The sequence below is a fragment of the Heterocephalus glaber genome, unplaced genomic scaffold (assembly GCF_053883595.1).
Source record: "Heterocephalus glaber isolate CG9 unplaced genomic scaffold, H.glaber_assembly_v1.0 deba00001831, whole genome shotgun sequence".
Lineage (NCBI taxonomy): Eukaryota > Metazoa > Chordata > Mammalia > Rodentia > Bathyergidae > Heterocephalus > Heterocephalus glaber.
In genome coordinates, this window is record NW_028258491.1 from 43,467 (window position 1) to 58,273 (window position 14,807).

At 43.6% G+C, this 14,807-nt stretch overlaps 1 long non-coding RNA gene across 1 annotated transcript; it reads left to right on the plus strand.

Annotated features, from left to right (window-relative positions):
• The first annotated feature begins 6,143 nt into the window (after positions 1–6,143).
• Positions 6,144–13,794, plus strand: LOC147820604 (uncharacterized). The gene is made up of 2 exons (XR_015448370.1): positions 6,144–6,559; positions 12,446–13,794. It is a non-coding gene; the product is annotated as an uncharacterized LOC147820604 (long non-coding RNA).
• Positions 13,795–14,807: the final 1,013 nt, after the last annotated feature.

The following is a 14,807-nucleotide window of genomic DNA, read 5'->3' on the forward strand; positions in this document are numbered from 1 at the left end:
CTGGAGTTATTCTGTAGCTGGGCTGTAGGCAAGAGAACTAGGCTAAGCAAATGATTTATCCCTAGAATTATGTAGCATTGCTCCCAACAGCACCTTGCGCAGTGTTGGGTGGAAATGGAACACAGATTAGCCATCCCATGCACAAGATGTGTTCAAATGTAAGGAAAATGTCCCAGTGAAGGCACTTTACCCTCCATCTTCATCAAAATACTGCCTCTCACTTCAGAAGCACGAATCTCATCTTTCTTGCTGTGCTCTGAAGTTCTGGAAATGTGACCGTGTGAATTTAGGAGGTATAATCTAAAATGCACTGACTGCTGCTGCAGAGTTCCATCAAATCGAAAAGGAAGCTGACAGAAACATGCTGCTGTGTCTTCATCCACTTCACTCACGGAATCTGGCACCATAAAACTTCTGGCCCTTACAAAGCCAAAATGACCCTGAAGGTCAAGGTTTTGAATTTATTCAGGGCATAGAAGCAAGTAGGATAGTGCAGCTAAAGACACTCAGGACAGAAGGGTCCAGAGCTACTGCAGAAAGTGGCAAAATGGTAAGTGTTTGAAGCAAGGAAGAGCATTTTAAGGAGGATTAATGGCAATGTGTTTTACTGTAATAAATTTTTAAAATTTGCATTTTAAATATTGTTTGTATTTTTCGATCATATCTCATATAACTTCAAGCTAAATACTGACTCAGGGAAACCACCAGACTTTTAGAGTTTGTTCTTCCACCTCTGCTGATAGGGGAAAAAAGTGTCAAGTGTTTATGGACAATAAATATTTCCAAACACATGTTCAACACCATATATCTGAAGCTCATCTAACTTGGTACCTTCTCAGATATAATAAACACATCCAGACATTTCTTATTCATTCGGGTGCTTTTTTTTTGGCTTTGACACACAATAATTTATACATACCAATGTGGCATATTTTGATCTTCTAATGCATGCAGATATTGTGTATGCATCAAATCAGGGTAGTTTATATTTCCATCTCCTTAAATATGGATCATTTGTTTCTGTTGTGAACATTCAAAATCCTGTCTTCCAGCAAGTTTGAAATACACACTCCGCTAATGCTTATGGTCGTTGCCTTACTCTACAATAAGTAGAACACCAGAATTATGTTGTCTAGCAGAAGCTTTGCACCTGGTGAGCAAGCTTTCCTCATCCTTCTCTTATTCTAACACATATAACATTAGAATTAACTATTATTAATAGCATCTGATAACCACTATTTTTCTCTATGCTTTTATTGGTCAAAGTTTTGAGGGATGACTTGAATGCATGAGATCATGCCATGCTTGTCTATGTGCTTGGATTATTTCACTTAGAGTGTTGTTCATTTTTATCCATGTTGACATACCTGATAGGATGGTGTTCGTTGCAATGGCTGAAATGTGTTCCATTGTATGTAAGTACTGTACTTTTTCTTCATTCGTTTGCTGATAGACACCTGGTTGATGCCATTTTATGGTTGGTGAACATGGGAATAGCGATCTCTTCAACACACTGCCGCCATTTCAGGGGGCAGAAGGTCACAGATCCAATAATGGAATTTTTGTATCATATACCATTTCTGTTTTTAATGTTTGAGGAATATCTTTATGGTTTTCCACATGGACTGCACAAACCCATGCAGACTTCTAAACCACACAATGCTTGATTACTTTTCATCTCACACAGTTAACCTACGAAACAAATGGATTCTGGCATCAGCAAATTTTCCATAAGAAGTGCTAGGTCCAGTAAATTTTACAAAAATTGTTTTCAACCTCTAAGAAAGAAACAACCCTGAACTGAGATAGATTTCTATGGAAGAAATCATGAATGGAGACTATGCCATTAATTTTATGTACTCAGCATAAGCTTAATACTCAAAGCTGACAAAAATGTTAGTTTCTACATGGGCACTGGAATTCCTTTTACAACATATCCCATCTCAACTTGTTCCTGCATGGCTCTGAACAGAATTCAGTGCTCTCAAAAGTTTGGCATACTTTCTACATGATGCAAGTGTACATACATTCATAAATACACAACATATTAATTTATTGTAAACTTTCTTTTATATATACATGTAAAAGAGGAATAACATTTACATCTCTATGAGAAATAAAGTATAAGCAGACTCATATTGTTATATTTCAAGTAGTGATTTTCAGAGAGATGGATTAATAAAGATCTCATGTATTATTTAAATTTTTTACATTTTCCCTTCTGAATGTAGCCTGGCTACCAGATTGTCACTTGTTTTTTAATCTTTCTGGTCTCACTGAATCTGGCCCAAGACTGAGGATCAGGGTAGAACTTCTAACCTTTCACAGGAGCTGAAACATCACAGTTCCTCCATCAATACTGATTGAATAAAGACCAAACATTGTAGAGAGGAACTGTGACATAAGACACTTTCTTTGGTATACATATTTGGACACTCCATTTGGATAATGCTAACATGCATTTTGGATGTGCATATCAGTATAGGCCTCTATGTTATGTTTTCTAATAATGTACTGCAAGATAGCAGCAGTCAAATCATCCTGCAGAGAAACAAGTCCCATGCTCTTGTGGAACACAAAGAATTTGAGATGAACTCTGCTGTGATTGTGTTATTCCCAGCCTCAAAGGTAGCACTCAATAGTAGTCAGTCACAATTCCGGGGGGTAAATCAATGTTTAGTGAACACTGAATTGTTTGATACAAGGCTTGGTCCAGAGCAGACAAGGGCTAAAATATCACCATAGTAATCAAGGGTCCATCACTGGATAAAACCAACACATGTGAGCTAAAAATAAAATAAGGAGCATATACACAGGGAGCAAAGGAAAACAGCAACATCTAAACACAAAACCAAAAGCAAACAGAGGGGGCAATACAAAGAAGCTTTCTTTCTGAAAGTTGACCTCTTTGACCTTGGGAGGATTCCATGCATTGTCCTGATCACATCTATTTATTCCAAACGACTGCACAAAGATTGAGAAGGTTGAACAGGTCAATGCTTTTGATTTTAAATATCATTTTCTATCTCCACATGGATGAATTTGAGGGTCTTTCTGGGATACAAAAGGGACTTTACAAACATACCTACAGTAGAGGATTTCTGGAGAGAAATCAGGATAACTTTGAGTGTGCACATTTTGCAATGCACATTGAAGGCTTCGCTGATCTTTGTCTATTGTTTTTTTGCCATATCTTGATGTTTCCAGGCATGAAATTGATGGGGAAAATGAGGCTTCTTTCTGGGTCAGAAAGATGAGGGACCTTGAAGCTATGCTGAAATGTACCCGCTGAGCAAGTATTTAATAGGGATCCCTGATGCCTTTTATTCTAAGTGTTGATGTGAAATTCACAAGCCAAGAGTTTGTCCATTTTTCTTGAGCTGCTGAAACTGCCTTCTCCTTTCGTGGTCAGTCTCAGATAGGATTAGCTTTAGGGAGTGACAGGGACATATTTTGTCTCCCTTGCAATACACTGGGGCAGATGTGACCCTTGCTTTTTAGCAATCTTCTCATCTGTCTGATTGCTTTTGAATAAAGACTCCTTCTGGGTCAGCCATATTCCAGCAAGTTTTACTGAATAACTCTTGGGTTCTCTACTATGAGTGCTGAACAAGTACTCTGGCATTTTCTTTTTCATCTAGATATGTCACTGATATACAGCAGTATTTTGCAAATTATATTCACACCAATGGAAAATAAAAAAGCCAGGGCTATATACTATGGAATTCAAGGAACCAGAAAGAGGCACCCAGCATCCAATCAAAACCAACTGACACACTCTGCTAATGTGAAATTGACTCACTGGTGGATGGAGATTCCCCTGAAGAGAAGAAGAAAGAAAGAAAATGGAAAAGGGGAAGACAGTAGGCAGTATTTGGGTTTGCAATGTAAGATGGGCAAATACAAAAACTTGTGAGCTTCAAATAATTCCAGCGTGTCTAAAACAGTATCTGATTGAGGTAAGAAGTTGAAAGTATGTCCGAAAAATGTGAAATTATGCAGGAATGTGTTGGGAGTTTTATTTTTTGTCAGCAGTACATGTTGAGGTATAAAGCGGATTTCACAATTTCAGCAAGTTTGACCTTCAGAGCTAGCCATTGTCTGCTGTGGATACAGTCCTGTGTATTCTGCAGTGCTTATTACCTTCCTTCATCTCTACAGAGAAATACCCGAAGACACCTGGTGTAGCATCCAACTCACCTTTGCTGTGATAACTAACATTACCTCCACTCCTTTTTTGAAATGCCTCTTCTTGGAAGAAAAAGTAACCCTGAGTAAGGACCAGTGACCAACAAATATTACAGAAATATACAGAAAAAGAATTCCAAAGTTCCAAGTTTTAAGCATTTAAAAAATCTACATGCAGATTCTTACCCTCAAATCTGTCTTGGAAAGAAAACTCTAAACCCATGCTAGTAAAAAAATTGTTGTGTTTAGGGATGGGGATTTAGCTCAGTGGTACCACAGACTGCCTCAGAAGTACAAGGTCCTGAGTTTGATCCATGGTACAAAAAAAATAATAATAATTATGGTGCTTAATCCTGAAGCAATAACATCATCTAGAAGCTTTTTGCAAACAGACTTCCAAGCCTGTGCTGAACTGTAACACCCACTGTACCAAAGTCCTCTTGTGGACAGCATGCACATTTTCTTTTGAGAAGTATTAGTTTAAACAATTTTAACAATTACATCTCACAAATTAGTAGTGTGATGACTTGTCTCACACAAGTGGCTAAATACAGAAAAACGGGGGTCAGAAACCTTTGAGGAAATGGGGAATGTCTGCTCCTGTGTATCATAGGTTTTCTAGTCCTTTATAGATACAATTTGTAGACTCTAAGAGGTAGAAAACAATTGTGAGGTAGAGACTTCATAAGATATGAGAGAAAACATTTGCAAACTGATAAAGGTGTTAAAATGCTAAACTTATAAGGAACTGAAAAGACTCAGAAGGAAGAAAATACAAACTCAACTAAAAATGGGCAAAAGAATTGAAGAGGTATTTCTCAAGGAAGACCTACCAGTGACCAACAAGTATGTGTTATGGTGGCTAGATGTCCCCTAAAGCCTCAGGCAGTCCTAGGTGGGGCTTTTCAAGGTGGCTGGATGTGAAGCTGGGGTCAAGAATATGATACTGGGATGGATTCTCAGCATGCTACTAGGATTAAGGCTGCCCCATCCTGCCTGTGAGTGCTCCCTGCCCTAATTGTGGGTGGCAGGGATAAAATATAAAGGACAGAAAGAAGGTCACTGCTTCTTGCTTGCTGCCATGGAGCTTGCTGCCTTCTACCATCCCTGCTTTGCTATGAACTTGTTATCCTCTGCTCTGTCATTAGCCGACTAGGGACTGAAACCTCTACAAACTATGAGCCAAATAAAACTTTCCTCCTTTAACTTTGGGTGTCAGGTATTTTGTCTCGGGAACAAGAAAAAGTAGCTAAGCCAGTATATAAAGAAGTTCTGCTTCATTAATTACTGAAGAAAAGCAAATAAAAGCCTAAAAGAGATAGGACCTTAAAATTGCAAGGATGGTTATTTTCAAGAGGATAAACAATAACATGTATTTTAGATAATTTGGAGTAAGGAGATACAGTGTTTGATGTTAAGATAAATTAGTGCAGTTATTATGAAAAAGAGTATGGCAATTTCTCAAAATATTGATACTGTATATGTAAAGAGATTTAACACTGCCCATACTGAGTTTCTATCCAAAGGAAATGAATTCAGTGTGTGAAAAGACATATCTACCCTTCTGTATTTATAGTAAGCCTGCTTATCACATGCAGAATATAGAATCAACTTACATATGTATTCAACAACAGAAGAATGGATACAAACTATGTGGTAGATATTCATCATGGGGCTCTATTCAGTCATAAAAGTGATGAATCCTGGGACCTGGATTCATCTACAGGATGCTCTGTAACATTAATTAAACCAGACACACAAACTAAAATATCACAAGATCGCATTCTGAAGTGAAGAATCTAAAAGAGTTTGTTTCACACAAGAGGAAGGTACATGGGTGTTGACTCCGGTTTGGAAGAGATGGAGTTAGCAAAGACTCAACATTAAAGCTGCAAAGGATAAATATATTCAAGAAGTGTACTGTACACATGGTGAACATGATGAACAGTGTAGGGGGCCCTGCCCCCCCCCCCGCTGGAAATCTTGAGTGCCTTTTACGGACATATCCGGGCCTGCTACAAATCTACCCGGCAACAAGGAAGTAGCCCCAGTACCCTCCTCTTGCTCCTCCCCTCTAGCCCTACGGTATATATGTTGTAACAGCTTCTGCAATAAACGAGACTTGATCAGAAACCTGTCTTGTCTCCATCTCTCGTGTCCTCTGTCCCCTCTCATCCTCGCTCCCCCTCTAGGGTCTCCGTTGACTTACCCGCGGGCCGGGACAAGTGGCGCCCAACGTGGGGCCAGAGAACGGGGGATCCAGTGAAGGACGCTGCTCAGGGGCCCTAAGATTAAGATTGAGGAACAAAGAGCATACTCGACATAGAAGAGGCTTGCGATTGACGTGGACCTGCCGTCTTTTTGCACCTCGGTAAGTTGAGCAGCGATTATGGGACAGGGCATTAGTCAGCACGAACTGTTTGTGCAAGGTCTCAAGAAGACATTACAGGCACGAGGGGTAAAGGTTACAGTCAAACAATTGCTGAAATTTTTTGATTTTATTAAACATCTCTGTCCCTGGTTCCCTGCTGAGGGAACCATTGACGAAGAGAGATGGAAAAAGGTGGGGGAGGCTCTCCAGGATTATTATGCCACTTGCGGACCCGGGAAGGTCCCGATTGCGGCGTTCTCATATTGGAATTTGATTAATGATATTATTTCCCAAAAAGCAAGGGATCCACTGGTAGCTCAGGCTATACAGGTTGGGGAGGTAGCCCTCCGTAGTGGTGAGGAGCTGACACCCGCTGGTGACACTGACGCAGTTCCCCGGGACGCCAATATGGCGCCGGGACCCAGGCCAGTTAAGGCCACGCCTTCCTCGCCAGACGAGGAAGAGGACTTGATGTCCTTTGACAGTGATGATGATCCCGCCCCCGACGGACATAACGTTCCCTCGGACCAATCCCAAACGGCCGCGATCCCTGCCAAGCCCTATAAGGCAAAGCCTTGCCGGACCCCCGCTTCCTCTTCCTCCATCACTGCCTCTAAGGCAACCCCACCCTCGCGGGAGGTTCCGCCCCTATATCCCTCCCTTCAAGCCTATCGCTGCTTGCCTCCGCCCCTAGATCCACCCCAAAAGGACTCCGGAACTGACGAGTCTGCGGGGGAAGCATTGCGGGGCGGCTCTGGGTGCCCCCCTCCTTATATCCGTCCAGGCCCCAGCACTCCCGCTTTGGCCTATCCCGTTGTTGATCCCCAAAAGGAACTCCGGGACAAAATAGACTTTCTAAAAGAACAGATAAGGTTAGAAAAGGAACATCAAGAACTTATTACCCAGCTTGAGGGCTTAAGAACAGGCAAGGCTCATGGAAATGTCCCTAGAGAGGACACCCATAAGCCACGACCCCCCATTAGAGGGGCGGCCCCCAGGGTGCCGTCCGGGTCAAGGGTACCCCTAGAACTTGAGCCCGTGGAAGCCTTCCCTGTCACTGAGACTGTTGACGCACAGGGTCAGGCATGGAGACACCATGGCGGCTTTGATTTTAAGGTTATTAAAGAGCTTAAAACGGCTGCGGCTCAGTACGGGGCCACTGCACCTTACACCATGGCTATTCTAGAATCGGTGGCAGAAAATTGGCTCACCCCAATTGATTGGCAGACTCTGGCCCGTGCCACCCTTGCAGGAGGTGACTACTTATTATGGAAATCTGAGTATGTTGAGAATTGTCGAGAGACCGCTAGACGCAATGCTCAGGCGGGGAATGGTTGGGTGCTTGACATGCTTCTTGGGGAGGGGGCCTACGCCGCTAACGACCAGCAAATGCAATTTGACGTGGGGTTGTATGCCCAGATTCAGACCGCAGCCACTAGGGCCTGGAGGAAACTCCCTTCCAAAGGAGACGTGAGTGCCTCCCTCACTAATATCCGGCAGGGGCCGGACGAGCCGTTTGCGGACTTTGTCCACCGCCTTCTCACGGCGGCAGGCCGGATTTTTGGGAGCGCGGAGACAGGGACAGATTTTGTTAAACAGCTTGCTTTTGAGAACGCCAATGCCGCCTGTCAGGCCGCTATCCGCCCCTATAAAAAGAAAACTGACCTTTCCGGCTACATTCGCCTTTGTTCTGAGATTGGGGCCGCCTACCAACAGGGCCTTGCCATGGCGGCCGCCATGCAAGGCTTCACAGTCAAACAATTCTTACAACGCCACGTCGGCAATAAATGCTTCCGGTGTGGGGCCATCGGCCATTTTGCTAGAGAATGCCCGACCGCTAAAATGCAGGGCCCCGACGCTCCGCCCCCAGGGCCCTGCCCCCGATGCAATCGGGGGAGGCATTGGGCGAGTGAGTGCCGATCCAAGACTGATGCCCAGGGTCGACCCCTCCCCCCTCTCCAGGGTTTGAATTCGGGAAACGGGAAAGGGGGCCAGCCCCGGGCCCCCAATTCCAAACAAATTTACGGGGCGCTCAATTTTGCTCCAATAAACAGCAATCCATTTCGGACCTCGTCAGAGCCACAAAAGGAAGTGCCGGATTGGACCTCAGTGCCACCACCCACACAGTATTAACCCCAGAAATGGGAGTTCAGGCCCTTGCTACGGGAGTCTTTGGACCCTTACCTAAGGAGACCTTTGGCCTCGTAATAGGCCGAAGCAGCAGTACCATGAATGGACTGCTGGTTTACCCAGGAGTGATTGATAGTGACTACTCTGGGGAAATTAAAGTTATGGTTTCTTCCCCCAAAGTTATTAATACCATTCAATCAGACCAAAGGTTTGCCCAATTGTTACTCCTTCCCCTTCTCTCCACCTCTAATAAGGCTCTTAAAAACGCCCGAGGCAGCCAGGGTTTCGGCTCATCTGATGTCTACTGGTCGGAGGTACTTTCAGCACAAAAGCCTCTCATGACCTTGTGGTTAGATGGGCGACAGTTTTCTGGGTTGGTCGACACTGGTGCCGATGTAACTATCATAAAGGGAGAGGATTGGCCTCAGGCGTGGCCATTGAAGGACACCCTCACCCATCTCAAGGGTATAGGGCAGAGTCAAAATCCTAAACAAAGTGCCAAAGATCTGACCTGGAGGGACCAAGATGGTAATCAGGGCACCATTCAACCTTATATCATCTCAGGGTTACCCATTAATTTATGGGGGAGAGACCTATTATCACAAATGGGGATAATTATTTCCAGCCCCAATGAAATTGTCACTATGCAGATGTTTAAAAATGGGTACATTCCAGGAACAGGGCTGGGAAAACACCCTACTAGCCTTACTCACCCCATTGAGCCTGTCCCTCGGCCCCCTCGAGCAGGGTTGGGCCATTTTCCATAGGGGTCGCTGATACTCCTGCGGTCCATGCTGAAAAGATCACCTGGCTCTCGGATGATCCAGTGTGGGTCGATCAGTGGCCCCTCTCCAAGGAGAAGTTGTTAGCAGCTCAACAGCTGGTGCAGGAGCAGCTTCATGCTGGCCATATCATTCCTAGCCATTCCCCTTGGAATACTCCCATTTTTGTCATTAAAAAACGGTCGGGAAAATGGAGGCTCTTGCAAGATCTCAGAGCAGTTAATAAAACTATGGTACTCATGGGAGCTTTACAACCCGGTCTTCCCTCACCGGTAGCCATCCCCCTTGGATATTATAAGGTTATTATTGATTTAAAGGATTGCTTTTTCACCATTCCCTTACATCCTGCAGATCAAAAACGCTTCGCTTTTAGCCTCCCGGCGACCAATTTCTGCGCCCCAATGCAGCGCTTTCAATGGCTAGTGCTACCCCAAGGCATGGCCAATAGTCCCACCCTGTGCCAGTCATTTGTAGCCACAGCACTTCAATCCACCCGAGACAATTGGCCTCAAATGTATATTATCCATTACATGGATGATATTCTCGTGGCGGGACAATTGGGAAGTGAGGTTTTGGCTTGTTATGCTGACCTTCGGCGGGCCCTTGAATCTTGTGGCCTCCAGATTGCCCCTGATAAGGTTCTACTAAAAGACCCTTACAGTTACCTCGGATTTCAGATGAAGGGACGTCATATTTCCTCCCAAAAGCTCACCTTGCGGCTGGACGGTCTTAAAACTCTGAATGACTTCCAAAAACTGCTCGGAGATATTAATTGGCTTATGCCCTATTTAAAGCTCACTAAACATGACCTGAAGCCTCTCTATGATACCCTGCAAGGTGATAGCCACCCCACTTCGCCTCGGGAGCTCACTGCTGAGGGGCGCAAAGCCATTAGCACGGTAGAACAAGCCATTCAAAATCAGACAATTACCTTTGTAGATTATAACTCTCCTTTACAATATATCGTTTGCAGAACCTCTCTCTCCCCCACCGCTGTCTTTTGGCAAACCGCTCCCCTTTTATGGGTTCATCTCCCAGTTTCCCCTAAGCGGGCCTTTTACCCTTATTATGTTACAGTTGCAGACCTGATTGTTCTAGGTAGAGACCATGGAAAGATGTACTTTGGAAAGGAACCTGATGTCATTATCCAACCCTACCTTAAAGATCAAATCGATTGGCTTATGCAGACTACCGATTCCTGGCCAATTGCTCTCGCTTCTTATTCAGGATTATTGGACAATCACTATCCTCCCAACAAACTCATTGACTTTGCTAACAGACATGACTTCATTTTCCCAAAGGTCACTTCTTGTTCTCCTCTGCCAGAAGCCCTATCCGTTTTTACAGATGGTTCTTCCACTGGGATGGCTGCCTATGTGTGGGACGATAACATTGCCCAGTTCCAAACCGCCCACTCTTCGGCCCAATTAACCGAGCTGCAGGCAGTTATAACGGTCTTTTCTACATTCCCTGCCCGAGCTTTTAATCTTTTTACTGACAGTGCTTATATTGCTCAATCTGTCCCCTTATTGGAAACATGTAAATTGATCAAACTTGCTTCTCAGACTGGTGGTCTCTTCCTCCAATTACAAGATTTAATCAGAAAGAGATCCGAATCCTTTTTCATTGGACACCTTCGTGCCCACTCTAACTTACCTGGCCCACTCACACAGGGCAACCGCTTAGCAGACCTAGCTACAAGACCTCAAGTTTTGGCCTGTTCAATAAATACTGATGCCCCCATTCCAATTGACCAGGCACAAAAGGCACACCAACTGCATCATCTTAATGCTCACACACTTCGCCTTATGTATAAGCTTACTAGAGAACAAGCTAGACAAATTGTTAAGGCCTGCCCTACGTGCACTCTACACCTTCCTACACCTCATCTGGGAGTTAATCCTCGTGGCTTGATTCCAAATGCCCTCTGGCAAATGGACATCACGCATTACCCTGAATTTGGAAATCTTAAATATATACATGTCAACATTGATACCTATAGTGGATTCATATTTGCCACCCTGCAGTCCGGGGAAGCTACTAAACATGTCATCGCTCATCTCCTCATTGCCTTCTCAGTACTTGGATGTCCACAACAAATTAAAACAGACAATGGTCCCGGCTATACCAGCTCTGGCTTCTCCAACTTTTGCAAACAATTTGAAATAACACATATAACGGGAATCCCATATAATCCTCAAGGACAAGGCATTATAGAAAGGGCTAATCTCACACTCAAAATTACTTTAGACAAAATAAAAAAGGGGGAATGGTACCCTACCAAGGGGTCTCCTAGAAACCTGATATCACATGCACTATTTATTCTTAACTTCTTAAATTTGGATGCCAAAGGTTCATCTGCAGCCAATCGTTTCTGGCAACCAGAGACGCAACGACAATTTGCCTCGGTGATGTGGAAAGACCCCCTGGACCACTCATGGCACGGGCCCGATCCTGTACTTATCTGGGGCCGAGGATCGGTGTGTATTTACTCCAAGGAAATGAAGTCAGCCAGATGGCTCCCAGAACGCCTAGTAAAACAAGTTGATGGGCGTGCTGATGATGCCGATGACCTGACGTTGTCCAATCCTGATCAGTTAACAATGGCGCCCACAATTTCAATTTAAAATGAGCAAGGATATAATTCAGCTTATCTAGTAATGTTTGGGTGCACCCTGATGTTCTACACCGTCTTACATGTTTGTCTAGTGTTTGTTGTTTGTGGTCATGTAATTGAGCTCAAAATGTTCTTTTCTCTTTAAGGGATATTCACCCATTGTTACATTGATGATGTTATTTTGTTAAAGATATGCTTTTCTCTTGGATCAAGGTATCACTGGAATTTATTAGATTAAAGTGATTTTTAGATGGGAACTCCCTTTGATGAATATAGAAGTGGCCACCCAGAAAATATTGTTCTGGTCTTAATTCCTCAAAGGGACTCCTTAGTGAAATTTATATCATGTGATCTTAGGGAACATCGTCATCATTTAAAGTTTGGACCTCCGGCGCACAATGAAGAGGGAACTCATGAAGGACATCTGGCTGAATGAACGATCCGAAAACAAAAATAGGATGAGCTGGAAATGCCTAGTTCCCCTGATGTTGCTGACCAGGGTATGGGTGGTGTCGCCTTCAGAAGGGTTAGACCACATGAAAAATATATGGATTCAGTTGGCAGGCTCGCTCAACTTGTCTGAGTTTTGTCTAAGTGCTGATGTAAACTTTCATTATATGTTGGGAAGTTGCCTCGTTCCTGTATGTACCCCATTGGAATCATTGCGGCCTTATACTCTGTTTAAAGATATCCCAGGAAAAAATCTCACATATGCAGATAGTTACAATTGGGGATCTGCTACTTGTCACAGGCCCAAGAATGCTGTCAAATTATATTCACCTAAGGTAATTATGTCTAATAAGACCGAGTGTGCTGTATACAGAAATTGTACAACTAAATGTCTGCAAGTTAAACGTTTGGAAAACATGTCCTGCCGCGTTGAACAAGAAATTATGTATAGTAATTGCCATGTCTCCTTGCCAATGGGTTGGTTTTACACTTGTGAAAGGGAAACTTTTAATTACATTCCGGCCAACTTGAGTAACACTCGTTGTTGCTTGAGTCGGTTGGCTGTGATATTACCAGACAGAACTGATTTGATTGTACCTAATCGAATTAGACGGTGGTCGCCGTATACCGCCCCGGGATGTAATGATGATGTGGGTCTATTGACTGATACAGAAGTGTTAGTCATGATAGGGTCTTTTGTTGCTCTGCCGTCCATCGGGGTGCACGCGGAAGCGGCAGTACGAAGATTAGCCTGTAAAGTGGTAAAAGGATTGAATGCCACCTCCACCGCCCTGGCGTTGATTAATCAAGAATTACAGGAACAAAGACAAGCTATTTTGGATAATCGAGCAGCAATAGATTATTTGTTGCTTTTTCATCACCAGGGCTGTAAAAAAATAAAAAATATGTGTTGTTTTAATTTGACTGACAATGGAGAAAAAATCGATGATACAATAAAACAATTGAAAGACCTGGCTAATAAGGTGCACAATGAGGATGGCGGAGACCTATTTAAATGGTTGACCTCATGGCTACCCAACCTACAATGGGTAAAACAATTGTTTCTTGCCATTGCAATTATATGTGTTTGTCTGTTATTGTCATGCTGCTGCATACAATGGATACCAATGCTTATACGTAGAAATCGCTTTGATTTTTAGATAAAAGGTTCAGGCTGATATGATTTAAAAGCCTTGTATTCCCCTTTGTATTTTAACCTATGTTAATCTTAGTAACTAAAATGTCCTCGGATAGTTCTGATTTTGTAAGGTTGTGATTTCCCCTGGAGCTATAGTGGAGACAAAGATGTACGTCAAAATCAGCGGTAAATTACTGTCAGGATGTTGGCTGGACATACGCTACATGGGCCGATTCCATCTCTGCCACGGCGTAAAATTCTCGCCCCACCTGGTGAGCGGGCTGGCAAGCCAATGACGGGCAACTGAGCAAGCGTGCCATGCAATGAGAGAGCCCTCGTGTGCCGCCTAAGACAGGTGCCAGAGCCTTGATTCTCTGGTTAACCGATGACGGGTAAGGTGCACGGTGCAGACACGTATGTTGCTCTGACCCAAGACAGGCTCAGCCCCCGCAGGCTTGATTCTCCTGACGCTTTTCTAAAAAATAATTTTAAAAGGGAGGACCTGTAGGGGGCCCTGCCCCCCCCCCGCTGGAAATCTTGAGTGTCTTTTACGGACATATCCGGGCCTGCTACAAATCTACCCGGCAACAAGGAAGTAGCCCCAGTACCCTCCTCTTGCTCCTCCCCTCTAGCCCTACGGTATATATGTTGTAACAGCTTCTACAATAAACGAGACTTGATCAGAAACCTGTCTTGTCTCCATCTCTCGTGTCCTCTGTCCCCTCTCATCCTCGCTCCCCCTCTAGGGTCTCCGTTGACTTACCCGCGGGCCGGGACAGAACAGTTTGAGAACAAGGCAAAGAGAGTGGACATTAAGTGTTCTCAGTACAAAAATGATAATTTTGTGAGGCACTGCATTCTTTACCTTGCTAGATTTGGCCACTTCCTAATGTACATATGATCCAGATCATATGTTGTTTTTAAATTAATTTTATCAGTATCTTTTACATATACACAATGGTCACATTCATCATCAGGAAAAATATACCCATGCATGATGTATCTGGATTCTTCTTCTATTCTTCCCCATACAAATGACATTCTGTATCAGTTGAAAAGTAAATTAATGAATTTAGAGAAATTAATAGAGCAATAATCATGGGAAGAGGGAGTGGGTAAAATTTGTGAGCT